Below are 27311 nucleotides of genomic sequence, written 5' to 3' on the forward strand. Positions count from 1 at the left end.
AAGGAGGCCATTCGGCCCATCTTGCTCATTTGGTTGTTAGTAGCTTATTAGGTTGCCGAGTAGTCTTCTTTGTTCAAGACTAAATAGATTCAATTCTTTTAGCCTGTCTGCATATGACATGCCTTTTAAGCCCGGAATAATTCTGGTCAATCTTCTTTGCACTCTTTCTAGAGCAGCAATATCTTTTTTATAGCGAGGTGACCAGAACTAAACACAATATTCAAGATGAAGTCTTACTAGTGCATTGTACAGTTTTAACATTACTTCCCTTGATTTAAATTCAACACTTTTCACAATGTATCCGAGCATCTTGTTAGCCTTTTTTATAGCTTCCCCACATTGTCTAGATGAAGACATTTCTTTTTCATAGATTCCTTCTCCAATTTCAATATCTCCCATATGATATTTATAATGCACATTTTTATTTCCTGCGTGCAGTACCTTACACTTTTCTCTATTAAATGTCATTTACCATGTGTCTGCCCAGTTCTGAATCTTGTCTAGATCATTTTTAATGACCTTTGCTGCTGCAACAGTGTTTACCACTCCTCCTATTTTTGTGTTGTCTGCAAATTTAACAATGCACTAGTAAGACCTCATCTTGAATATTGTGTGCAGTTCTGGTCACCTCGCTATAAAAAAGATATTGCTGCTCTAGAAAGAGTGCAAAGAAGAGTGACCAGCATTATTCTGGGTCTTAAAAGGCATGTTCCCCTCAACTCCACCTCTCTGTCATTTATTTCCTGGTTCCTGTTTCTGGTCTGACATCCCCCACTCAAGCCGTCTTTGTGACATTATCTAATGAAGACTTTTCAGGTTTTTATTTTTAATTGATTTGTTTTCTCAACCTATCCCCCCCGCCCCAAATTTTTTCACACATTGAAAGTGTTGAGTAGGTTGTGTAATCAAAGGAAAAAAATCCCATTTAAATGCATCAAGATTTCAGGTTGCAACATAACAAACTGTGTCATCTGCGTTGACTCTGCTGGCATGTTCACGGTGCTTCAGGAAGAGGGCGGCAGTCGTCCAACAACTGCCTGTGAGTCATGGCAGTGACACGGGGAGGTGGGAAAGTGGGTGTGTGGACTTTACCCCTCTCTGAATTGCTGAGAGGAGGGTCTTGGGGAGATTGTTAGCACTATAAGTTAAAGCTCTGTTGTTTCCTCAGGTCTGCCCACTTAGACGCACCGAGAGTGCGGAAGCTCTGGTCCAGGACCGAGAACACTCTGTAATACAATTTTTGTTCCTGGGTAGTAACTGTTATTTCCTAATTGCTTATGCCTCAAAAGTATAGAAAATTGCTATTTTTTTGTTTTTGTGACCAGGACAGTGATATTTTGAAATTTACCTATTTCCAATGAGAAAACAGGCGAATTTGTGTCTTTTCGTTCACATAAAGTCAGAAAAACAACATATGAATCCAAATTAACATGTATTTATACTAAAGTAATACAGAAATGACTACAAATGATTTAGAAGTGAGTAGTTTTTAGAGATTTACAATTATACTGTAAATCACTTTCACGAATCAGCCCCCAAATGTAGTGTCCCATTATGTTCTCGTTATATTGTCCTTGGTAGCGGTTTATCAAGATGAGCATCAAGGATATCAACTTTGAGGGACATCCTACAGCCCATTGTGCCATAGTTCTTCACCAGAGTCTCAACCAGCTCCACATAGTTTTCGGTCTTGTGATTGCACAGGAAGCCCAGAACCACCACGACAAAGCTGTTCCAAGCCGCTTTCTCCTTACTAGTGAGCTTCTTGGGGAATTCATTGCACTCCAGGATCTTCTTTATCTGTGGTCCGACGAAGACATCGGCTTTGACCTTTGCCTCAGACAGCTTAGGGAAGAAGTCTTGAAGGTACTTGAAGGCTGCTGACTCCTTATCTACGGCTCTGACAAATTGTTTCATAAGGCCCAATTTGATGTGCGGTGGTGGCATCAGCACCTTCTGGGGGTCCACCAGTGGCTCCCACTTGACGTTGACCCACAGTGAACTCGGTCCGCTGTGGCCAGTCCCGCCTGTGGTAGTGCGCCTTGGTGTCCCTGCTGTCCCAAAGGCAAAGATAGCAGGGAAACTTGGTAAAACCATCTTGGAGACCCATCAGGAATGCCACCATTTTTAAGTCTCCTATGACCTCCCAGCCGTACTCATCATACTTCAAGGCATTCAGCAAGGTCTTGAGGCTGTTGTAATCCTCTTTGAGGTGCACCGAGTGAGCCAGGGGAAGAGACGGGTACTTGTTACCATTATGGAGCAGCACAGCTTTGAGGCTCCTGGATGAGGTGTCAATGAAGAGGCGCAACTCATTCTGGTTACAAGCGATTCCGATTGCCTCGAACAGACTGGTCACATTGTGGCAGAAGCAGAGCCCATCTTGACGGGTGAAGAAGCTGGAAAAAGGTTGGTGACGCTTCCTCTGATCTGCGACTTGAACACTTACATCCAACAAGTTCCATTGCTTGAGCCTAGACGTCAAAAGCTCGGCATTGGACTTGGTGAGACCAAGATCTCTAATCAAGTCGTTGAGGTCTTTTTGGTTGGGGTAGTATGGGTTTCTCTCCTCAGCTCCACCTCTGAAATTGTCATCTGGGTCTACAACGTCTTCCTCGCTCTCTGACTTGCTGCTCTCTTCTAAAGATGGCTGCTCTCTCTCCGGAGGAGTGGGTACGGGGAGCTCATGGCAGTGTGGCACCGGGACGATGGATGAAGGAAGGTCTGGATACATGATAGCAGGTGCATTCTTGCCAGTCCGACGTTTGGAAGGGTCCACCATGCAGAAGTAGCAGTTGCTTGAGTGGTCAGTGGGTTCCCGCCAAATTCTTGGGATAGCGAACTTCATGGCTCTCTTTTCCCCTCTGTACCATCCTAAAAAAATACATTTATTTCACCCATGACTAATTTGTAAGAGATTCTCACAACATTTTTCATATATGATATATTTTTTCATTAAATTGTAAAACATTAAAAACTTTTACTAAATCCAAGTTCTAGAAGTTACTCCAAGTTTACTCAGCGCTGAATCTATCTGGAATGTTCTGGAAAATAGGTAAATTTCAAAATATCACTGTCCTGGTGTGACAAAGTGGTTGGTAAGGGGAACAGATGTCGCGGTGATGCGGTGCAGGAGTGATGAACAGACAACAGTGATTCAGTGAATAAGTGCTTTATTGCTCTTTTCCAGGTCTGGCGACCGTCAAAAATAATAAATCCAATGTGTAAAGCACGGGGATAATGAAAACAAGGGCACAGTCCCGAACAAAAACAACGGTACGGTCACCAGTCCTGGGTGATCGAAAACGTGCAGGTGCTCAGTGCAGTGGTGCTCCGGATAGTGCTCTCCTTTCGACAGCTCCGGAGATGTGCGTTAACTGTCTATTAGTTGCAACTGCCTTATTACTTGCAGCTGCCTCTCGTTTACCTTTCAAATCAATACGGTCTTACAACAGAGTCGCGCTTCCTTCCAGGCTGACCCACTTCCCTGACCCGGAAACGAACTGTCAGGCCAGCCCTTCCAGATACTTCTCCTCCCGTTCTTTAGCGCCCTCACAGGTCGGGAGGAAGATTCATCACCAGAACTCATCTTTCCGTCACACCTGGTCACAAAAGTAAAGTTTGTGGGGAATAATAACCATTTTCTATACTTTTGAGGCATAAGCAATTAGGAAATAACACTTACTACCCAGGAACCAAAAACAAAAAAAAAATTGTTACACGGTGGAATCAGCTGGGAGAAAAACAGAGTTTGACAGTGAGAGCGGGGAACCCTTGGGCAGACCCCGGAGTATTGTAACGGAGCAGGCTAGTTAGCTGGCAGTGTAGGACGGTGATCCGGGTTGCACGGGTAGCAGCGACTGGGATATAGCTGTCAAGTGCAGCACCTTTTCTTTGTAGTTTTGTTACTGTTTTATTTTCCCTGTTTCTTTGTGCCTTCTGTTTTGAATTATTGTTTTGAAGCACCTGCAAGTGCATTGGTATTGTGTACCATTGCTTGGTATTCCTGTGGTTTTGTTTACCATCGTTGGTAAGCAGACCACGGACCAACAGCGCCATCTGTGGGCTAAAAGAAGAAGAGCACCCTAAAATAAAACTGGGCACCTGTGTGGTGTTGCCAAATCCACCTGTCGTCTCCTGTGTCAGTGAATTACCCTCCACCCTTCCACACGTGATGTCAGAGTGGGATTCATTGGCATTGCCCCAAGCGGTGCATTCACAGAAGGAGCAGACTAGCAATGGATGCTACCCAGTTTGCTGCGATGATGGACCTCCTGCGCCAGACGCTCACTGCGGCAGTGCAGGGGGCGGCTAGACCCACAGCTCCAGACCACTCCATGCAGGGACCCACCAAAATGACGACCAAGGATCGACCTGACGCCTACTTGGAGGTGTTCGAGGCTATGGCGATCTCGGCCGGGTGGCCCCAAGCCCAGTGGGCTAACTGTTTGTTGCTACAACTCACCGGGGAGGCTCAAGCAGCTGCGAGGACGCTGTCCCCGGAGCACATGCTGGATTACACCCTGCTGAAGGCAGCCATCCTAAATCGCGTGGGGACCACACCGGAGGGATACTGGAAGAAATTCCTGGAGAAGCAGTTTGCTGCGGGGGAGCACCCCCAAGCTATTGCCCACAGGCTAAAAGATTATGCCATGGGCTGGCTGAACCCGGACATGGTCACCAAAGCCAGGTTGGTGGAGCTGATCGTGGTGGAACGGTTTCTGGCGTGTCTGTCCCCGGGACCTCGGCTATGGGTCTAGCGACAGGCACCAGATACTCTGGATCGGGGGGTTGAACTGGCCAAGCAGTACCAGGCAGCGGAGCCAACGCCCGCGAAACTGCCGGGGAGGAGTGCGGTTACTGGATCATCCCCTCAACTGGCCCCAGAGAGGGCGAAGGGACTGGGGGGAAGGAGTAGTCCAGGATTTGGTTGGGGGGGTGTCGGCTGGAGCTCCCGGCCCGGGAACTGGGGCAGGGTGGGGATACCCACGGGCTGCTGCAGTGTCGGACCGGGGTCTCGTGCGGACACCTTATCGGCGAGAGAAACCAGCCCACCGAGGTGTTGGACGTGCAGGGAGGTGGGCCACCTCGCCTGGGACTGCCTCGTGATGGAGTGTGACCTCAGCCGACCAGGTAGGCACGTTCAATTACCTCAGTCACTTCAGCACACAGGTTTTGTTATTCCTGTGACAGTGGATGGTACAAAATCCCAGGCTCTCCTGGATTCAGGCTGTGGTCAGTCTCTAGTACAGGAGAGCCTAATCTCATCGAGGCATAAACGTATATTGGGACGGGAGCATATTAAATGTATTCATGGGGATGTCCGCTCCTATCCCAAGATCAATGTGTGTATGACGATTGGTGCAGGTAGGATTATGTCCTCGATTGCCGGTACCAGTAGTTCTGGGATGGGACTGTGAGCAGTTTAAAGATTGGTTGGCTGCCCTGACAGCCCTGTCCTCTTTATTGGCTAAGAAAGAGGAAGTAATTGGAGAGAGGTCTGGCCCGGCTGCCTCTGCTCGGGAATGACCTGACCCCCGAGTTGGAAGTCATGGGAGCTGATTTCTTAGCTCGCTCCCGTGACTTCCGACTCGAGGAAGGGCGTGACGACGTGCTCTTTTACTAAGCAGCGGTGGTTAATGGTCGGGTGGTCATGCCCAGACGTGCTGCCACGTACCCCCACTTTGAAATTGATCGAGACCTGCTGTACCGTGTTGATAAATTACCCCAGACTGGTGAAGTGCATCATCAGTTGTTCATTCCTCAGCCCTTTAAGGAGGATGTGTTGCAGCTGGCTCATGCTATTCCTCTGTCTGGTCATTTGGGAAGGGATAAAACTAAAGCAAGGCTTGTGTCACGGTTCTTCTGGCTGGGGCTGGATGGCGATGTCAAGCAGTTTTGTGAGCGTTGTGGGGAATGTCAAAAGGCCAGCCCTAGAGCTGTTCCGCGAGCCCCACTGGTGCCTTTGCCCCTAGTGGAAGCTCCGTTTGAGCGTATTGGGATGGACATAGTTGGGCCACTGGAGAGGAGCGCGGCAAGATACACCCACTTACTTGTCATTTTGGATTACGCTACGCGTTATCCAGAGGCAATTCCCCTCCAATCTATGTCCGCTAAGTTTGTTGCCAAGGCACCAATTTTATGTCCCAGCTAATCTGCGGAACATGTAAGCTTTTGGGAATTAAGACCATCAGGACCTTGGTGTTTCATCCTCAGACCAACGGTCTGGTGGAGCACTTTAATAAGACCCTTAAGAGCATGTTGTGCAGGTTTATTTGTAGTGATGTGCGTTACTGGGACCAGCTGATTCCTCCCCTTCTCTTTGAGATCAGAGAGGTACCCCAGGCTTCCACGGGGTTTTCACCATTCGAGCTGTTGTATGGGCGGAGACCCTGGGACGTGCTCGATCTGGTCAGAGAGATGTGGGAGGAGCAGCAGGACAATTCGACCAATACCGTCCGGTATGTGTTGGACCTGCGCAAGCGTCTTGAGTCCGTTAGGAAATGGGCGCATGACAATTTGTAGCAGGCACAGCACAGACAGGAGACACAGTATAACCGAGGAGTCCAGTTGCGCACATTTCAGCCAGGGGATAAGGTACTTCTCTTATTACCCAGTTCCAAGTCGAAACTCCTGACTAAGTGGCAAGGACCCTTTGAGGTTACACGCCAGGTTGGGAAGGTGGCCTATGAGATCTGCCAGCCAGAGCGATGGAGAGAGAAACATATTTATCATATCAACCTCTTAAAGCCTTGGTTGCAACCAGAGGCACTGCTATGACGTCACAGACTTGGGACCTGATCTTTCTGTGTTGGCAAGAAAAGGATCGGTACAGATTGCTGAGACTCTGACACCAACGCAGAAATGTCAGGCTCACGGTCTGGTGGTAGAGTTTCCTGACGTGTTCTCTTCCGTCCCGGGGCAGACTTGAGTAGCCCATCATCACATTGATATTGAGCCGGGGGCGCTAGTTCGCCAGAGGCCGTACCATATACCTGAGCGTAAAAGACAGGTAATAAAAGCGGAAATTAACGATATGCTGAGACTGGGGGTAATAGAAGAGTCCCAAAGTGACTGGAACAGTCCAATCGTTTTAGTTGATAAGCCAGATGGGTCAACTCGATTTTGCATTGATTTCAGACGAATCAATGAGAAATTGAAATTTGACGCTTATCCGATGCCCCGGGTAGACGAGTTGCTGGAGCATTTAGGCACTTCTCATTTTATGACGACACTGGATTTAACGAAGGGGTACTGGCAGATACCCCTGACCCCGGAATCTAGAGAGAGGACAGCGTTTTCGACTCCCTTCGGGTTGTACCAATTTAGGACCATGCCCTTTGGGTTGCACGGAGCACCGCCACTTTCCAGCGGATGATGGATCGCATCTTGCGGCCCCATCAGCAGTACGCCGCTGCTTACATAGATGAGGATTGGCCGAGTCATCTGTGTAAGGTGGCAGCGGTGCTGCAATCCTTGCGGGAGGCGAGGCTCACTGCTAACCCAAGGAAGTGTGCCATTGGGAAGAGTGAGTTGGAGTACTTGGGCTATCGAGTAGGGGGCGGCCAGATCAGACCGCTGGTAGCTAAGGTGAAAGCCTTGGCTGACTGGCGGGTTCCTACAACCAAAACCCAGGTGCGCTCTTTCTTGGGACTAATGGGCTATTATAGAAAGTTCATCCCGAACTTTGCTACGCTCGCTGCTCCCTTGACAGACCTCACCTGGAAGGCTGCCCCAAATACAGTTCAGTGGAAGGAGTCGTGCCAGAGGGCCTTTCTCGCCTTGAAACGGAGGCTGTGTAGTAAGCCAGTACTATGCAGCCCGGATTTTGGTAAGAGGTTCACCCTGCAGACGGATGAGTCAGAGACAAGTCTTGGGGCAATGTTGTCTCAGGAGGTTCGGGGAAGCGAGCACCCAGTCCTGTACATCAGCAGGAAGCTCCTTCCCCGCGAGAAAAATTATAGCACCATCGAGAAGGAGTGTCTCGCAGTAAAATGGGCAGTCGAGTCACTCCGGTACTACTTCCTGGGGCGACACTTCACCATGGTTACAGATCATGCCCCCTTAGCATGGCTTCACCGGATGAAAGATAGCAACGCCAGAATCACACGGTGGTACTTGGCCTTGCAGCCCTATGCCTTCAGGGTAGTCCACCAAGCAGGAAAGCTGCATCAAAACGCTGACTTTTTCTCTCAGGAAGGCATGGGGGTGTAGGATTTTTGAATGAACCAGTGGTGTCATTCTGAGGGGAAGGATATGTAGCAGGGGGAGATCTGTGCTCACTCTGCTGTTGTGTTCACGGTTGCTGCAGGAAGAGGGCGGCAGTTGTCCAACAACTGCCTGTGAGTCATGGCAGTGACACGGGGAGGTGGGAAATCTCTGAATGGCTGAGAGGCGGGTCTTGGGGAGATTGTTAGCACTATAAGTTAACGCTCTGTTGTTTCCTCAGGTCTGCCCACTTAGACGCGCCGAGAGTGCAGAAGCTCTGGTCCAGGACCGAGAATCAGCCGAGAGAAAAATAAACAGAGTTTCACAGCGAGACAGTGAGAGAGGGGAACCCTTGGGCAGACCCCAGAGTATTGTAATGGAGCAGGCTAGTTAGCTGGCAGTGTAGGTCGGTGATCCGGGTCGCTTGGGTAGTGGCGACTGGGATATAGCTGTCAAGTGCAGCACCTTTTCTTTGTAGTTTTGTTACTGTTTTATTTTCCCAGTTTCTTTGTATCTTCTGTTTTGAATTATTGTTTCGAAGCACCTGCAAGTGCGTTGGTATTGTGTACCATCGCTTGGTATTCCCGTGGTTCTGTTTACCATCGTTGGTAAGCAGACCACGGACCAACAGCGTCATCTGCGGGCTAAAAGAAGAAGAGCACCCCAAAATAAAACTGGGCACCTGTGCGGTGTTGCCAAATCCACCTGTCTGTCTCCTGTGTCAGTGAATTACCAACCACCCTTCCACACGGAGATAGCCATATATATGTGGATATGTGGAATGTAATAAACGAGAACCAAAACAGTTTTTATCCCCTTTGTTTTACAAAGCCAAATAGACTCACAAAGATAAGTGGTTGAAAATGAAAGCAGCACTTTCATGAGCAGTGCATATTCTCTATCTCTCTCTCTCTCTTGACCGATTGCCAAAACTCAGTGTGATCGCACGCAAGTTCATCACCGGGTTTATCTGCAGGGTCTTTCTGATTTGTTGAAATGTTTAATTGGTTTGGCAACAAACTTTGCGCAGCTAAAACAAAACAGATGACACATTATGGCCTTTCTTCTCCGTTTTAAACATTAACAGTAAAGCTAAGAAAAATGTAATCTGGGTCACATTTTTGTCATCTGCTCAACAACTTAAGATCATGCTTGTGTTTCCTCTTCCACATAACAGAGGCATGCATCTTAATAGAACTTCATAAAGCTATTCCGATCCACTGCACTAACAAATCCGCTGCAACAATCAATCTCAGATGTGTCGCGAAAGTGTCTTACTGCATATTAAAATGGTTGTGTTTAAAACCGATTGTTAATGACATCATCCACTAACTCTAATTGGCTGCATTTTCACATAAATTAACAATGACTCTGAACAAAAAACAAAAAATCACAACCAATTCAATATGTGGTGAGACACTTTGCGACACACCTGAGATTTACTGGCCCAATTTGGGAAACTGCTGTCAGTATACCAAAAAAAGCAATATTGGATGTTAATATTTTTAATGACTCACTTTGACTACCTTCCAATTTCATGCAAGCTAACATTTCCAAACTGTCAATTACATACAAGTAAACATAAACAAACATAAGCTGGCATTATGAAACATTTACAGTAAACAGCACGCCGTTACCATTAATAACAGGTATAATTGACTCAGTGGACACATCCTCCTATTGCAGCAGTGCTAAAAGTTGTATTTCTCAATAATATATTCGTATAATCAGTACAAGTTAGCACAGCACCCTCCACCAGGACACAGCAGAAATGCCAATCAACTGAGGCAACGTTGGTGTGCAATGCATTATGGGTGATCTCAAGCAGAGAGGAGAAAGCGCAGCCCAGCAGTAATTAATTATTTATTTTTTATTGTGAAATTTTTAAACCTTGATACCATTTCTGATGTCTATGGTCTTAATATTATAATATATTTTATTTGAATCTTATTGTCATAGAGTGGCTGTGAAATACCCCTCCTGTCCTCCAAAGAGGGAATTAATCCTCCAAAGCTATACAATGAAATCTATATTAATATAATAATCGTCATGCATGACCCAGTGACGACACATATATATATATATATATATATATATATATATATATATATATATATATATATATATATATATATATATATGCTTTTTCTTCTAGGAAACCTTGTACTTGGCTTGATTCATGCCAAATCTGCTCGATTCCAGCCTTGCTGAAGCACCCCCAGATCATCACCGATCCTCCACCACATTTCAAAGTGGGTGCGAGACACTGTGGCTTGTAGGCCTCTCCAGGTCTCCGTCTAACCATTAGACGACCAGGTGTTGGGCAAAGCTGAAAATTGGACTCATCTGGGGGTGCTTCAGCAAGGCTGGAATAGGGCAGATTTGTCTTTGTGAAGGGTACATGTATCAAGCCAAGTACAAGGTTGTCCTGGAAGAAAACTTGCTTCCTTCTGCTCTGACAATGTTCCCCAACTCTGAGGATTGGTTTTTCCAGCCCAATCTCTAGACTTGAACCCCATTGAAAACCTCTGGAATGTGATCAAGAGGAGGATGGGTGGTCACAAGCCATCAAACAAAGCCGAGTTGCTTGAATTTTTGCTCCAGGAGTGGTATAAAGTCACCCATCATCAATGTGAAAGACTGGTGGAGAGCATGCCAAGATGCATGAAAGCTGTGATTGAAAATCAGGGTTACTCCACCAAATATTGATTTCTGAACTCTTCCTAAGTTAAAACATTAATATTGTGTTGTTTAAAAATGAATATGAACTTATTTTCTTTGCATTATTCGAGGTCTGACAACACTGCATCTTTTTGTTATTTTGACCAGTTGTCATTTTCTGCAAATAAATGCTCTAAATGACAATATTTTTATTTGGAATTTGGGAGAAATGTTGTCAGTAGTTTATAGAATAAAACAAAAATGTTCATTTTACCCAAACACATACCTATAAATAGTAAAACCAGAGAAACTGATAATTTTGCAGTGGTCTCTTAATTTTTTCCAGAGCTGTGTGCATATATATATATATATATATATATATATATATATATATATATATATATATATATATATATATATATATATATATATAAAAATCAATTAATCTTTATTTTATATAATGCTTTTCATAGTGGATCACCATCACAAAGTGCTTTACAAGGTGCAGTAACAAGAAAATCCATAATACTTTAAATACAGAGAAAGGCATAATACATGATATACAGTTAAAAAGAAAAAGCAGAATACATTAAATACAGTGGAAGTGCATAATATATGATAGTAGCAGCAACACAGCAGCTAATAGCAGATATAGAGAGCATGGAAAGCAATAGAAAGCAAAACATTTCGAGATATCTCTAAATATCTTAAGATAGCTGTAAACACATTTCCAGATATCTATAAATAACATGTACATATCTGTAAATCATGTGTATTGTGCTAGCATCGTCTCTGACTAGTATAAAACGAGGTCTTATATAACCTACAAACACTACTGTGACTTTCATCCCACTGACTCCACTTCTCTTTCTGCACCCTCAAAAGAAGTGCACAGTACACCATTATAACCTCCTCGGGGTGCTTTCCACATAACTGCACCCTGCACACACCAGTGATGTGTAATGGAATCACAATAACAATCAGCTGGAAACACCACAATTACTACAATTTAACAACCATGAGTAATAGGAACACTTCCAAGGGTTTCTTCACAGGCGTTACAGTGTAAACCCTCCCCGACAACGCACAGGGCTAATAAACTTGCGTGTGTAATGCAACCAGCGTCTGTGTCAGCTGCTGTGATGTAGAACGAGCAGACCTGCACATGTCATAAGAACATAAGAACATAAGAAAGTTTACAAACGAGAGGAGGCCATTCGGCCCATCTTGCTCGATTGGTTGTTAGTAGCTTATTGATCCCAGAATCTCATCAAGCAGCTTCTTGAAGGATCCCAGGGTGTCAGCTTCAACAACATTACTGGGGAGTTGATTCCAGACCCTCACAATTCTCTGTGTAAAAAAGTGCCTCCTATTTTCTGTTCTGAATGCCCCTTTGTCTAATCTCCATTTGTGACCCCTGGTCCTTGTTTCTTTTTTCAGGCTGAAAAAGTCCTTTGGGTCGACACTGTCAATACCTATTAGAAATTTGAATGCTTGAATTAGGTTGCCACGTAGTCTTCTTTGTTCAAGACTGAACAGATTCAATTCTTTTAGCCTGTCTGCATATGACATGCACTTTTCACAATGTATCCTAGCATCTTGTTAGCCTTTTTTATAGCTTCCCCACATTGTCTAAATGTCTTCATCTAGACAATGTGGGGAAGTATAAAAAAGGCTAACAAGATGCTTGGATACATTGTGAAAAGTGTTGAATTTAAATCAAGGGAAGTAATGTTAAAACTGTACAATGCACTAGTAAGACCTCATCTTGAATATTGTGTGCAGTTCTGGTCACCTCGCTATAAAAAAGATATTGCTGCTCTAGAATGAGTGCAAAGAAGAGCGACCAGAATTATTCCAGGTCTTAAAAGGCATGTCATATGCAGACAGGCTAAAAGAATTGCATCTGTTCAGTCTTGAACAAAGAAGACTACGTGGCAACCTAATTCAAGCATTCAAATTTCTAATAGGTATTGACAGTGTCGACCCAAAGGACTTTTTCAGCCTGAAAAAAGAAACAAGGACCAGGGGTCACAAATGGAGATTAGACAAAGGGGCATTCAGAACAGAAAATAGGAGGCACTTTTTTACACAGAGAATTGTGAGGGTCTGGAATCAACTCCCCAGTAATGTTGTTGAAGCTGACACCCTGGGATCCTTCAAGAAGCTGCTTGATGAGATTCTGGGATCAATAAGCTACTAACAACCAATCGAGCAAGATGGGCCGAATGGCCTCCTCTCGTTTGTAAACTTTCTTATGTTCTTATGTTCTTATGACATGTGCAGGTCTGCTCGTTCTACACCACAGCAGTTGACACAGACACTGGTTGCATTACACTCGCAAGTTTAGTACCCCTGTCCGTTGTCGGGGAGGGTTTACACTGTAACGCCTGTGAAGAAACCCTTGGAAGTGTTCCTATTACTCATGGTTGTTAAATTGTAGTAATTGTGGTGTTTCCAGCTGATTGTTATTGTGATTCCATTACACATCACTGGTGTGTGCAGGGTGCAGTTATGTGGAAAGCACCTGCTAGAATATGCACGTGTGTTCCTTTCCGAGCTGGTGGTAGTTACTGAACTCAGAGGAAACTTTTTTTTTTTATATATGTGTTCTAGATGTATACAATCTAGTCCTTTTTACATGCTGCTCTTCAGTTTTCAGTCAAACGTGCTTTTACACAAATCATAACTTACGTTTGCTAACATGAACAAATTTCGCTTTATTCTGCAAAGCTTGATTAAAGCAGCCATTTATATGCACCCGACTGTACTGACTTTGTTATGGTTTTTATGCTCCAAACAACACAGCAAGCAATAGCTCTGCGTTCAAACGACTTATTTGCATGCAGAGTTCTGTTGTAATAAGCAGCTGATATTACTACAGGGCTCTCGAAGCAATGTTTTCCCCTGATCATTTCAGCAGCAACAACTTTACATTTGAGTTTTATCTGCGATCTCACGAGATGTCTTCTTCCGTTTAAGGAGATGGAGATGATGCGCATCCTCTAACTGTATATATGTGTATCTACTATAGTTCTTTCCTTATAGCTTCTCCCATTTCGCTTGCTTTTTATGAATTGTAATATACATTTCTCTTTCTCTGTTTTTCTCTCTTTCTACCTTCAGAATATAATTTACTGATGCTACTTTGACTTCTATATCCCTAACGTCCTGTTGAATCTGTTTCTTTGTTGATTATATGTGTTGCATTTCCTGAATATATGTTCCACTGCTTTTTGTTTACTACATAACCCATTCTCATGACTCCCAGACATGTGTAAATGCTGATTTAATGCTGTATGTCATAACCTTTGTCTATTAATGTTAGTTTCTTCCTCTCTGGTTTCCCTTTCCCCATATGTTTGTATTTCCCTGCTTCTGAGTGATTTTTATAATTACATCTTCTCTTTCCACTGTATTGCTATTATGTCTCAGCTGAATGAGGTAAAAAAAAAAAAAAAAAAAAAAACAATGTCATGACTGAGTCACGAGTGTCGGGTCCAGCGCTCCTGGGTGATGTAGTCTATTGAACCATGACTGAAACCGACCCACGGCCAGTATGGGCCTCAGGCCACTACATAAAGTAGAGCTTCACTTTTCTCTATTGGTGAATGGGAACCTGCCTGGGGCTAGTCTGTAAAAAAATAACAAGTACTTCTTGCAAGAGCAGTGATTAAAAAAAATCAAAACAAGCCAAAAAAAGTGCAAAATCAATAAAGAGACTGTATATTAATTGGCAATTTAATTTAACTTTCGTTTTCATTCATGTTTTGAAGTACATTATTTTAAGTTCCTCTTATAAAACAACCCAATGTTCCTTTAATATCAATAATTTAATAAATAACACAAATTGTTTTAGTATAATTGAAATATACACCCTAAGAACTTTTGCGAAACATAATATTATATATACAACATTAATATTGAAACCCTACATAATGTAAATAAATATAATAAAACAAAGACATAAATGGACCAAAGGATATGTGCAGGGGGAATATGTGTGGCTGCATTATTTTATAAATAAATAGAGCAAACATCACCATTCTTAACATGTGTTTTTTGTGGTTTGTGAGTTAGGAAAGTAAGTATTTTATTAAAGATGTTTGTAACTACTCAAATAGTCTTAGGCTTGGAACAGCAGAACAGGTGATGGCTGCCAAGCTCTATGCCAGAGGAATGGGAGCACACAAACTGCCCCTACAGTTCATGTGGAGAATTGTTATTCCACAGCTGCTCAACCACATTGAGAATGAGAACCACAACCTGAAGAAAGAGATAGAGGACAAATCAGACAGCAATGATCTTGAAGACATGCTCTGCCTGCTTGCTACCAAAGAGTTCAGAGATGTCATGGAAGCTTTTGTAGCATCCAATGACAATGCTAGTTTCAAATTCTGTGGAACTACATGCAAATGGTAGAGATTCTTCTCCTGTTCACTCATGATCAGAGAGATGGTATTTGGGAACTCCATTTACGTGTTCCAGTCCATGCTTCCCTTCTTCATGCGGTACAATCACACAAACCATGCCCGTTGTGAAACACTTTACGTGAATGAGATGCACAGGCTTCCTCCAGAAGTGAAGATCCTGGCCAGAGTCAGGAATGGTTGAATGGTACTAGAAAGTAGGGAGGTGTCATTATTACCATTACAAAGACATCCTCAGCTCTGAGAGGATGGGCACTTTCCTACAATCTTAGGTCTCATCTCACCAATGAAACATGATGTGTATGGCCTAGGGTCAGATGATGCCTTCCTGCACAAAGAATCTACCAAAGGCAGACAGAAAGAAGACAGCCAGATGAAGACAACCTTCTGACAACCTGTACTCCAATGAAGTGCCCCAAGACTTGTAAAACATTGGAACCAAAGACCTTGCCACAAAGCAGATTGAATAGGATCTGTTAGAAGCTCAACAGAAAGGTCAGGAGCAGCTGAACACTTTCATCGAGAAGAGCCTTCTGCTTTGTGTTGAGAGAAAGGCCAACTTTAGAGATCCCCTGCCCAAGAACAAGCCTCTGACATTATCTTCATTGTTTGAGGAGGGACATAAAAATCCATGCACTGACATTGAGAGGTCTATCAAAGCAGACAGAAAAGTCCTGCAGCGTCTTATCACTGCCTGCAAAGCTGGACGAGATGTCAACCTCTCTGATATACTGACACATGAACTCTCGCCAGTCCCACAGACTCAGGTAGAAAGTAGCCATGCTCAGGGTCAAAAGCAATTCTGTTTCAGGAAGCATCACTTTTCATTGATAGGCAGGCACTAGTGTTTGCCATTAGGAAGCCCCAGAGAGCTACTACGTTTGGGGACCTTGCTGATGTGTTTGTTGGAATGTTCTACAATGTGGAATACTGATGTATTATTTTACAGATACTATGAGGCTTCAATCAATAGCAGAACCATTAAAATGCATGGTAAGGGCTCAGGGGCAATCAGAAGGTTGATTGAGAGTAGGGATGTTCCTCTGACATCTAAGTGGGGGAACTTTCTGGCACATACAGAAAATAAAACAGACTTGGCCAGATTCCTTTCGCAGCAATTGATGTTGCAAGCACCAAACAACAAGACAGTTGTAGCTGCTGGTGGTTTCAGTAATGAAGAGAGGGTGGAATCATCTGACCTGTAGACACTGAGAAATTAGACGCCTGGCATGAGGAGGCTGATGCAAGGATTATTGTCCACTGTATAGAGAGTCAGGCAACAAGCACTGTAGTAGCTGCACAGGATACTGATGTCCTGGTGTTGCTTTTGACTAATTTTCACAAGATGTCATGTTCCAAACTTTGTCTCAAGGCTGGGACAGCCAAAAAGAGGAAGCATGTCTCAATTCATGCCATTGGTGGAGCAACTACCATTTGAACAAGCTGTGCTGGACAAGCACACATGCAAGACCCAGAGCTGCCGTGTCCTGAGACCATGGGGTGGAGACTGGAAGAGACCTCACTTTTGCCCATCCTCATGTCTCTACCTCCAATCCCTATGTACAGCAGTTACAAATGCAGAGCCACCAGTGGCACTTGCAGCAATGATTGAGGAACTGTGTACTGGATGTTGACTGAACAGAAGTTAAATGTCTTAAATGATCTCACTGTCTTGTTACCTCCACTTGACATGTGTACTTTATTTTCTCCATATAGGGTTAAGAATATTTCGTGACAACGCAGTATTGAAGAGAACAGTTGGATTTTTCTTTTTATGAGCAAGGTCTAATTTCTTAATGTCGATTAAAGAGTATGATACTGTAACTAGATATATCTTCTAAAGTTTTGTCATTTCTGTTAATGCCTTGTAGCTAACCTTTAACTTTTCATAACTTCATTAAGTTTGAAAAACAAATTCTAGATAAGCCTGTATAACTGCATCTTTATTAAGGATTAATCATCAAAGGTACCGTATAATAAAGTAGCTCTCAACAAATTACATAGCATTGTCATCTTGGAATAATGGTGCTGCTCCTCCTTTTTGGTGGCCATTTAGTCTGGGTGCAGTTTGAAGGTCAAAACTTTGCCCTAGGATTTAATAGACATGAAACATGAATTCAGCGCCCCCAGATCATGGGGAAAACAGTGTTTGAAAAGTTTTACCATAACAGTATTATGCAAAATTAGCTCTCGTCCTGTTTTCTGGTGACCATTTTGTTTGCTTGACAGATACAGCTTAAGACAGCAGAAATGGATTCAGCACCCCCAAATCCTTTAGGAAAAACTATCTGATAACCTTTATTCAAAAATGCTAAGGGTGTTAGATCAGGGTGCCTGTCTGAATTTTAAATACATCGGATTAGGTGATAGGGATCTTGTTTTCCCTATCACTGGGGAATGTGTAGAAATGACATACTAGTTATACTTACTCCTGACATCTCCTTTCATTTTCCTGTTGTGCTGCTTGACAACCTCCAATAATTTTTCTACACCACTGACATACAGATGAACCGAACATTATGTTTGGTATCCAGACTTTAAACCATTGATATAGTATTTTTTCATAAGTGTTTATTTCTCATTTACATTGTTTTTTTTAACACATTGTATTAAATTGTAATGCCAAAGCAAACAGGACATCTTTAAACATTTTGTAAAATAAAACAATGTTTGGGCTTTTTATTTATTATCGAAGCCACACAAGCCCCTCGGTACTGATTTGCCTTTGTAATGACTGCACAATGGAAATGTGTTGCATTAAATATTCATTTGTGATGCCAAAGAAAACAATATTGTCTGAAGGAATTCCTTCAGATTCCAAGCCAGCTGCCAGAAAATGCAAAATGCGTCTAGAATGCAAAGTAACATTAAAGTGAGCAAGAGTGATAAATATAAAAGGAAAGCTGAAGATGATTAATCACACCCTCAGGAGATGAGGGAAAGCTCTCATTTTAATGAATTAATTTAAAGTGTTCCAGAGTATTGAAGCACGTTTGGTGTAGTCTACTGTTGCAATAAATTACAGTTAAATACATTGAGATGCTATCCAGTGGAATTTACTAAGCCCCCTGCCACCGTAGAGTACAAAGAGCTACATGACAATGCTGTGGACATTACTAGCAGTTGGGGAGGGCACAAGCATTATAAGCAGTTTCGAGTTTAACAGGACTGAGACTGAGTGCAAACCTGCCAGCAAGTGTGGAAGCCACTATGTAAAAGAGCCAGGGCCTCTTGAATCCATAACGGCAGACACACACACTGTCTGTTACAATAGTTGCATTGCTTTCTGTTTTCAGTGACTCAATGGATAGCTGTGTGTTGAGTGATTAATATTATTCATGTTGTTTTAACAGTAGCAGCATTGCCAGTTCACAGCCAGGCCCTGGTAGGCAATATTCCAGTGCTGATATTACAGTTTTGAACAGAGTCTCGTCAAAAAGTGTGTAATTGTATTTAAGTTTCTTTTACAGTATGTAATGAAGCTACCTTATATTCTACGACATGCAGCATTGCATTCCCCAGATACAAAAGTGCTAGTGTTGGGTTCAAGGGTTTCAGTGAAATACAATGAAATGGAAAGAGACCTTGTGTTACTGCTATCTGTACTTGTGTGGCCTTTGCCTTTGCATCTACGAGGACGCAATGGTTTCTTTGTCCATGAGATGGCGCTCAAGTTAAACAAATGCCTTATGTTTTCAACATATTTTTTGGCTAAGTAATAATCTACACCAAGAAGTACCAGGCTTTAAAAGTTTTACAGCAAATCTTTATTGGGGTGATGTGTGTGTGTGTGTTTGCTTTTCAAAACACCTGCAAACTGCTATTTGTGTATGAGATCTGTATAACATCACTCAAAATAACAGCATAAACTGCTCTTGTTTTTAGTAATACATTAACATACGCCCTTTGTATTTATTTGTCAGTTTAAGACAATGCAAACTGTTTCATAAATTGTCTTAAAGGAATATTTATACTGCACTTTGTATTTCCATGTTCCTCCATTATAACGCTGTGTTTGGGAGCCATAGTAGTCTTGTTATTTGTGTTCCTCCTTATAACAAGAGTGAAATTGCTAGTAGAATAGCATAATGGGCAAATAGGGTCAAAGGGCTGCCTGCAGCTACGGACATTATAATCCCAGTCCATATATATATATACACACACAATAACATTTATACATACAAAATTGTTGAATCTCTTATGGACATTGAATCCAGTGCCTCTTGTTTGTCCATCTGTAGTGCCTCAGTAGAAGAGAAGAACTCTTAAGTTCTAGTAGTCCTTTGTCTATTTGCCATTTCACTTAGTCCAACAATGTCCCACTTGATCTTCCAAGTTCTTCTTCCAACTCTTGAAGTCTTGCTTCACCCGAAAGAGACCTGCAGTTGTACGTGGCCAGGGTCAGTGTTTTGTGGCTCCCTAAAATTGTAATAAGGTGATTCTAAGCACCCTTCACCTTCATGCCTAATCAGCCGTTGCCTTGGCTGGCGTCAATCCAGCCTCCAGGAAATGAAGGCCATGTTTTTGACTGTGCTTTCATCATGGGGGGGGGTTGGCCATAACTAACCACTCTGGCCAGGCGAGGTTGAGATCTGTAAATCACAGCAGGAACAGCAATTAAAAAAAAAACAAAAACAAAAAACAAGTGCTCTAACAAACTCAGCAAGTGCTCTGGCTTTTCTGTTCATTACCACATCACGGATTGTTACTGCTGTGTTACCTGTTTGACAATGTGGGCAATAATCCTGACACCAGCGGTGGGCCGAGGATACAGGTAAGAATTGGACAAACTAAATTGGGGAAAAAACCGGTGTAAAAAAATTGGAGACGACTGAAATTGGGAGATAAGGTACTGCACGCAGGAAATAAAAATGTGCATTATAAATATCATATGGGAGATGCAGAAATTAAAGAAGGACTCTATGAAAAAGACCTAGGAGTTTTTGTTGACTCAGAAATGTCTTCATCTAGACAATGTGGGGAAGCTTTGAACCGTTCTTAACAGCGTTGCAAAGACACAACTGTGAATGCAGCATTTTCTACAGAAGCACTTCACAGTTTACAGAAACAAACAAAAAATCTATCTCAGCCAAACAGAAACAGATTAAGAACGAAGGAAAGAAACATAGAATATATAAATTAACACTATGGGTCAGAATATATTAGCACACAATAATATGTCTCTGGTTGGTTTTGAGCTAGCAGCGGAGTTGTGGCAGCACCACTCATGCATTACGGCTCAAAACCAACTTGAGACACATTACTGTGTGCTAATTTAGTCAAGTCCATATATTCTATTTATATGTAGCCGGTGAGACCATTTTAGTAATCACTACCAATAATCTAATTATTGCCAGGCGTTCGTATCAGTTTGCGCACCTCTATATAATACACGGCAGTTTCATTTAGTGAATCAAGACTGCTGTTTGCTGTTGGTTTGCTTCTGGTCTCCCTGCTGCTACTGTGAATGGAAAGATAAAGATATCTCTCTCCCGCTTTGTTTATTTGTGTGCTGATCTGCCCTATTTCTAAATGCTTTTATCTTTTCTGTTGTTTTATTTGGTATTCAGTTGGGTGAACGAGTCAGGAAGGAGACTGCTTGTTTCGGTTCACCTGAGTAATGTATGATTTGTTTTCTTGTGTTTTAAATTATTTTAGACAGTTTACTTGGCTTTTAACACATTCTTTATTTGGTTAAGTAAAAAGTGTTTTATTTATCTATCTATCTCAAAATTGTAAATGCAATTAAGGCATAGGCAAACAAAGTCCAGAGAGGTATAATAAAGAGGTATGTATGGTCGATGGCTAGTATAACCATGGGAAAGGCATGGGAAATTTGCAAAGATACAGTGGAAATGGGCAGTACTTCCACTATACATACAGTATTGTGGCTATCTACAAAAAGATGGCTGTTAATGTACAGCACACAGGGGTGGCCATATTGCTGTGCTGTAGTTGAAGTTTCTATTTTTGCGATTTTAAAATAAGTACTTTGTTCATTTTTCCATTTGTCTGGTACTGATACTGGTAGCTCAGAGTAGCAGCAGCCAGGTCACCAGTTCAGCAGTTTCCAGCGCCTGTTCATTATTGATTTAGATACTTATTTTGTATCTTTGCTTTCTACGTATGCGTTACACTCTTGTTTTTCAAAAAAACAAACAAAATAAAAAACTTTACTGTTTCACAGAAGTTCAGCTTTGGATAACTTTTTTTTTTTTTTTGAAGAGTTGTTTTAAAATATTTTCTTACCAGAAGTGAGAGGCTTGAAGTTGAGGGTCATAAAGCTTTCTTTGACAGAAGGTTGTTTGAACTGTATTAGAATATGTGAAATCGAGGAAATGTGGTGGAATGAAAACAGAGAGCAAATAATTGCAGGATCTGGGTTAAACGCACTGAATGAACTGTCTTGATTACAAATCCCACCGGACAGCTCTAATGCTGTCACATTGCGTTCATTTTCTTTTCCCTCTTTTTGTGGTGAGCAGGAAAGCCCCCATATTTGACATGAATCATCTGTAAAAAATGTAATTTCCCAACCTTTTCAAGTATAATCACTACCACATCTTTACATGGGGTTCAACCTTTCTCCATTTAAAAAGCAGAAAGGATATGAAGTTAACTATTGCTGAGCCTCAGGCTTGGTAGCCAGGAGTCTAAAATACATTCCCATTGGCTCTTGGTAGCCAGAAATCTGAAATACATTCCCATTGGCTCTTGGAGGCAGGAGTCTGAAATACATTTGTATTGCTCTTGGGAGCGTCAGCAGCATTATCACTAATATGCTGGTTTTTGTTTTTCCCTTTTTAGTTTATTGCTGCTTCCTGGTAGCTTGCAACTTCCTGTGCTGTAGGTCAACCACACTGATCCTGAAACAACTTATTTTGGTGTGAGTGGTGCTGACAAAAACTGGTTTTACATTAGCATTGGAAAGAGTTGTGGGAAAAATTGTATTATTCTTTTAAAAGCCCCTCACCACGCGCACGCACACTGTTTTCTATATTCATTAACATTTACTAGATGTAATTTATGACCCATTAGTAGCAGCCCCTAAAGGAATTGTAAGGTGTCAGCAATGCAGGTATTGCTTGCATTGTATACCCCAAGCATATGTGACATTTCTCTGAAACTTTGTAGATATGGGACACATAGCGTGAATGTATAGAGACTGCACTCCATGGCATTATAATTGTCTGTCACATCAAATCAATCATTAAAAAGGAATCTGTGAACAGCATCTCACGGCAGGCCCAGGTGTTACTGATTCATGGCTTAACAGTTCCACGCTGTACCAACGTAAAGCAGAAACAGTCTACTGCAGCTTTGCAGTGGGGATGTTTATGCAACAGGTCTGGATTATAAGGTAATTGCCATCAGTTAATTGAAACAACACACATGCCCTTAGAGGGCTGTGCCTTTGTGAAAGTTCACACAATAAAAAGAAACTCTTGAAGTTTCACAAACCCCTTCTCCCTGCTGCTTGACAGTCAGCACATGGACAATGGAGCATGATCATACCAGCAAAAAACACACCGCAAGTATACCTGTGTGCCACTGTGGCAGCTGATTATTTCATTATTGAATGCTGTCCGTATTTAGATCCGGTTTCTCCTATTGGTCAGCTCTAGCTATCCTTAAAGAACACAGACTCTTTCCCCAATGGAAGCAGCATTGTGCAAGCCCAACACAGGGAAAGGGTTTATGCTTTGGGCTTCATCAAACTGAAGCTTGTTGCCTGGTTCAGGCTTTTTAAACTGATTTTCTTTTCAGTTAGGTCTGTATTTTCTGGTTATCTTCTCGCTCTGTATCTCTCACACACGGTGCTTAACCCCTCTGACTCTGGAATGCATCTGTCAGTTTGAAAATTATAATACTGTCTGATTCTGTACACACTTCAGCCTAATAAGTAAGACACAATAACAAAGACAGTGTGCAGTATTTAGGGTTTTCAGGTCATACTAATTGGCCGGAATGTAATCCATTTTTGTTCCTAAGATGTGTTCCAAAGCATAATTTAATGCACATGTGCATTTACATTGCGACAACAGCAAGTGCCAGAGTTATTCATAGCAAATGATGTCTAAGAGTGGTAATTAATGCATTCCCATTTAGAGTGAAGGTCAGCTTTTTATTTAGATTGGAGAAGTCATTCCAACATTTTGCAGTGACTTCACTAAGTATTTAACAAAAGGTCAGTAGCATTCCAGAACTAAAGCAATGGCATTTAGACTGGCTCAATAGAGGCAGGTGATTCTGAGCTAAATAAAGCAGTGTGCCTGCTAAAGAATAATACTCAATTCAAAGCAAGTTAGTATTGCATGATTATTGAAAACACGATCGTGAATAGTAATCCCGTGTTCAGCATGCATGGGTCTTGCATTAGATAGGTAGTGTGAGTAAGATATAAGAGGTGCAAAATGGTCATTTGGTGAATGTACACATTTACAACCACAGAGTTCTTTCAGACATAACATCTTGTTATCAATGGCGTTTTTATCAAACTTTGTGGTAAAACTCAAAAAAAATCAGGAGACAAATGCTTCAATGCATGCTTTTGTTAATTCATTAGAAGTGAATACTATGATATCTTTTTCATCAGTGTTACTTAGTTGCGTATCATGTAAAGTCAACTATGTTCAAGATTATAATCATCCAGAGCTATTGAATACTCAACGGTGCGAAGTTTAGAAATACTGAAAGAAAGTGGATCAATTCAGTGACCAACAGTTTGATTAGAAGTCTTTCTCAGTGTCTTTGACAATTTGATTCATTTTCTACAGATAGACATGTCTGCTGTACAGTTAATTCCCATGACTTGTGCAGAGGCTCCCAGCACAGATTAGTAACTATGCTACTAAAATGAGAGCTGGGTGTAATTGTGCAGGTGCACTGATGGTACCCATGAAATATAACCCTTGTGTTTGTGACAGGCATACAGAATGTTTCCTATTAAGAAAACTGCATCTTTGAAGTTGCTTGCTTAATGTCATGGTAAATCCTAAGTTTTTTTTTCTAGCCATACCACATAATTGAGGTTGCCCATGATTGAAATCCTGAGAACCATCCCATACTCACATGTGGACACTTTCTAGGAAAACACAGAAAACAAGGTTCTTAGAAACATGTTAAATATCAAATTGCACACAAATATTTTGATAAAGGCTACATTATCTTTAGCTTAGGGATTTAAAGTGCTGCATGGCATATTAAGCCTGTATGACACATGTGAGGAGGAATGGAATTTGACTTTTTTCTAGTAATTTTTTTTCCATGGAACATTTTTTGGCCTCTTCAGCATAATCTGGTATTTTGTGTAATTTGAATTCTCTTGTTGGTGGTATTTAAAGACCGAGCCTCTGTCTGTTCGGCTTCTCCTGGTTTTATCTCAGGCGTGAATCCAACAGAAATGGAAAGTCCTGGAAGTTTTCCAGCCCTGACAATGTAAGGGAACGGCACGCGCCAACAAGAGTGAAGTCGTAGGTTAGGAGTGGAAATGTTTTGCTTGTGCCAAAAATACTTTACTAGGTTTAAAGCACCAGCAAGGGAGGTGCTTCTGTTATTGAAGTTAAGCTATGGCCTTAGGAGTGATGCAGTAGAAACAAGTACAGAACGCCCCCTCCCTCCCCCCCAAGATAAGCATCCAAGGACCACAATAACAATACTTACTAAATTCTAAAAACAAGTTCAATTGTGCAAATAGGCAGGGTGAGTCCCAGTGCTTCTCGACCATGAGAAGGGAGGCCTCAGCACAGAAAGATACTTTCTATTCCTTGGGTCCCAGTTTGTAGTATCACTCCTGGTGGAATTTGGCCTTTGCCCTCTTCGCTATAAATTAGCCCCACAGAGAGGTCCTGTCAAAACCCGGTGCCGGCTTCTCCCAGTCCTGAATGCTGTCTCGCTGGTCACTGTCCAACAAGAGGTTAGGCCAAAACCCTAGGTACCTGCTGTAAGCAAAAATAACAAACAAAGCCTCCATCAGTGTAATTGCATTGCAACATATTGTATCACAATTAAGTTTCTAATGATACTCCAGCATCTTGTCTTGTATACAGATCACCACAATGATTATGTACCATCAGTATAATGTTATTTGACACACTTCATAACTCCTATATAGTAGTAAAGTCCATGTATGTGTTGTACTGTCAAATAAAATGGTTTCCAATCACACACTGAACAAAATTATTCTAGCTCTGTGCACTTATCTGCAAGCTAGACAGGGTTCACCACTCAAACAAAAGCATTACTACTTGGTTATAACTTCCCTTGATCTCTTGGTCCAATGTTCCTCTCATCCACTTCCTGGTCTGGGTCCTCCAGCAACAGTCTGTCCTGCTCTCTGCCTGCACTGTGCTGACAACACACCTTTTTATAGGCAGTTTGTAATAATTAATTCAACAAGATAATAAACAAAATAATAAAATAATAATTCAACAAAATAATAAAACACGCAAGGCAAAAACTGAACATAGTAATATAAAATAAAACAACCAAATAAATTACAGCAAAATTATAATAAATAGTGCAAATCAATCAATGAAAAGTGAAAAAGTGCAGTGCTCAATTTGGTCACTTATGACAAATGTACACCTAATCATTGGCGAACAATGTACAACTACACTGGCACTCGAGGAACAGACAGAGGAGCAGTGAATGGAGGCAAGCATCTTTACATACTGGGAAGTTAGTTTCAATTGGGGTCTGGGGTAAATGTTACATACATAGCTCAAATATATTAGTTGTATAGTTTCCGAACCACTTGTCTCAATCAGACATGCAATGCAGCTGTGTCAGGTCTACCTTTATCTTAGCATGGGAATCGCTTGCATTGTTTCCAGCTCTCTTGTTTGCCATAGATGCAATCTAGCAATGAATGACAGATTGAGTATGTCAGAAACTTATGGAAGTTCACTTTCCAGATTCTGTGTTGCCTCAAACCTTAACCAGACTCAACTCACTGAAGGGATAAAAGGAATTCAAGCCATTCACCCTGCAGAGACTGTTAGAACAAATCGAGATGTATATAAAAGTAAGCAGCGAAGACCCTGAAGTATCTCTCAGGAGTAGTCACGCAAAGTTTCTGTAGGATACATTAAACTACAAGACAAGTGGAGACACAGCATTGCATTCAAAGTTTAAGTAAGTAGTAGTTCCCAGTTTTTTGTTTCTTTACCAAATAGGTGCAGCTTGGCAGATGTACCAAGATGAAAAGACCCTGATAAATAGAGTCCATTGTCTTGTGCTAAATTTCAGTTTTCTTGAACTCCAACATTGTTGCAGCCTCTTGGTGTGGTATATTATAACAAGTGCTTTGAATGTGTTACGTAAAATGCATTCTCTATTGCCTCTTCACTGAACTCTAAGTTTATTGAATGCATTCAGAACTCACTTTACTGAATGTATTCGACTCATACATCACAATGCCTCCCACATGGGATGCCTTTAAAGTGAGTGATTACTGTCTACTGTCAGAAACAATATTTTAAAAGAAATGCAAACATGGTTGAAGTAAATGCAAGTTGCATAACACTACAAAAATCACACATGTACCACTTTATTGCTTAAAAAGACACAGTCCATGTTTATCAAAGTGCAACTTGTTCCAAATTCTGTGTTACGTCTTATAGTTTTATTTTGTCTAGAAAGGCAATGATACGCCAGGAAACTTTCAGGTAACTTGGGGAGCAACATATTGTAAGTGACAATTTCAAGCAATTTGTGCAAAGTTTGAGAAATGCAGTCAAAATATTATTGATTTCAGCATCTTGGTGAAAAATGCCTGAAGATGTCTTCTCCAACTAGTTTCTTCAACTGTTGCCAGAAAAAAAGGCTTTGCGATTCTGTCCCTATATAAATGACCTGGTGTTCCAATGCCTTGAAATTCTCTCCCTATATCGCAAAGACACTCATCCATTGCCACCACTGTTGGGTTCATGTCCTAAGTGGCCATGATGTCACACATCTGCAGTCCATGTATTGTTGGCAACGGGACAGTTTAAAACAGTTCTTAAATTA

The sequence above is a fragment of the Polyodon spathula genome, chromosome 34, assembly GCF_017654505.1.
Source record: "Polyodon spathula isolate WHYD16114869_AA chromosome 34, ASM1765450v1, whole genome shotgun sequence".
NCBI classification, from domain to species: Eukaryota; Metazoa; Chordata; class Actinopteri; order Acipenseriformes; family Polyodontidae; genus Polyodon; species Polyodon spathula.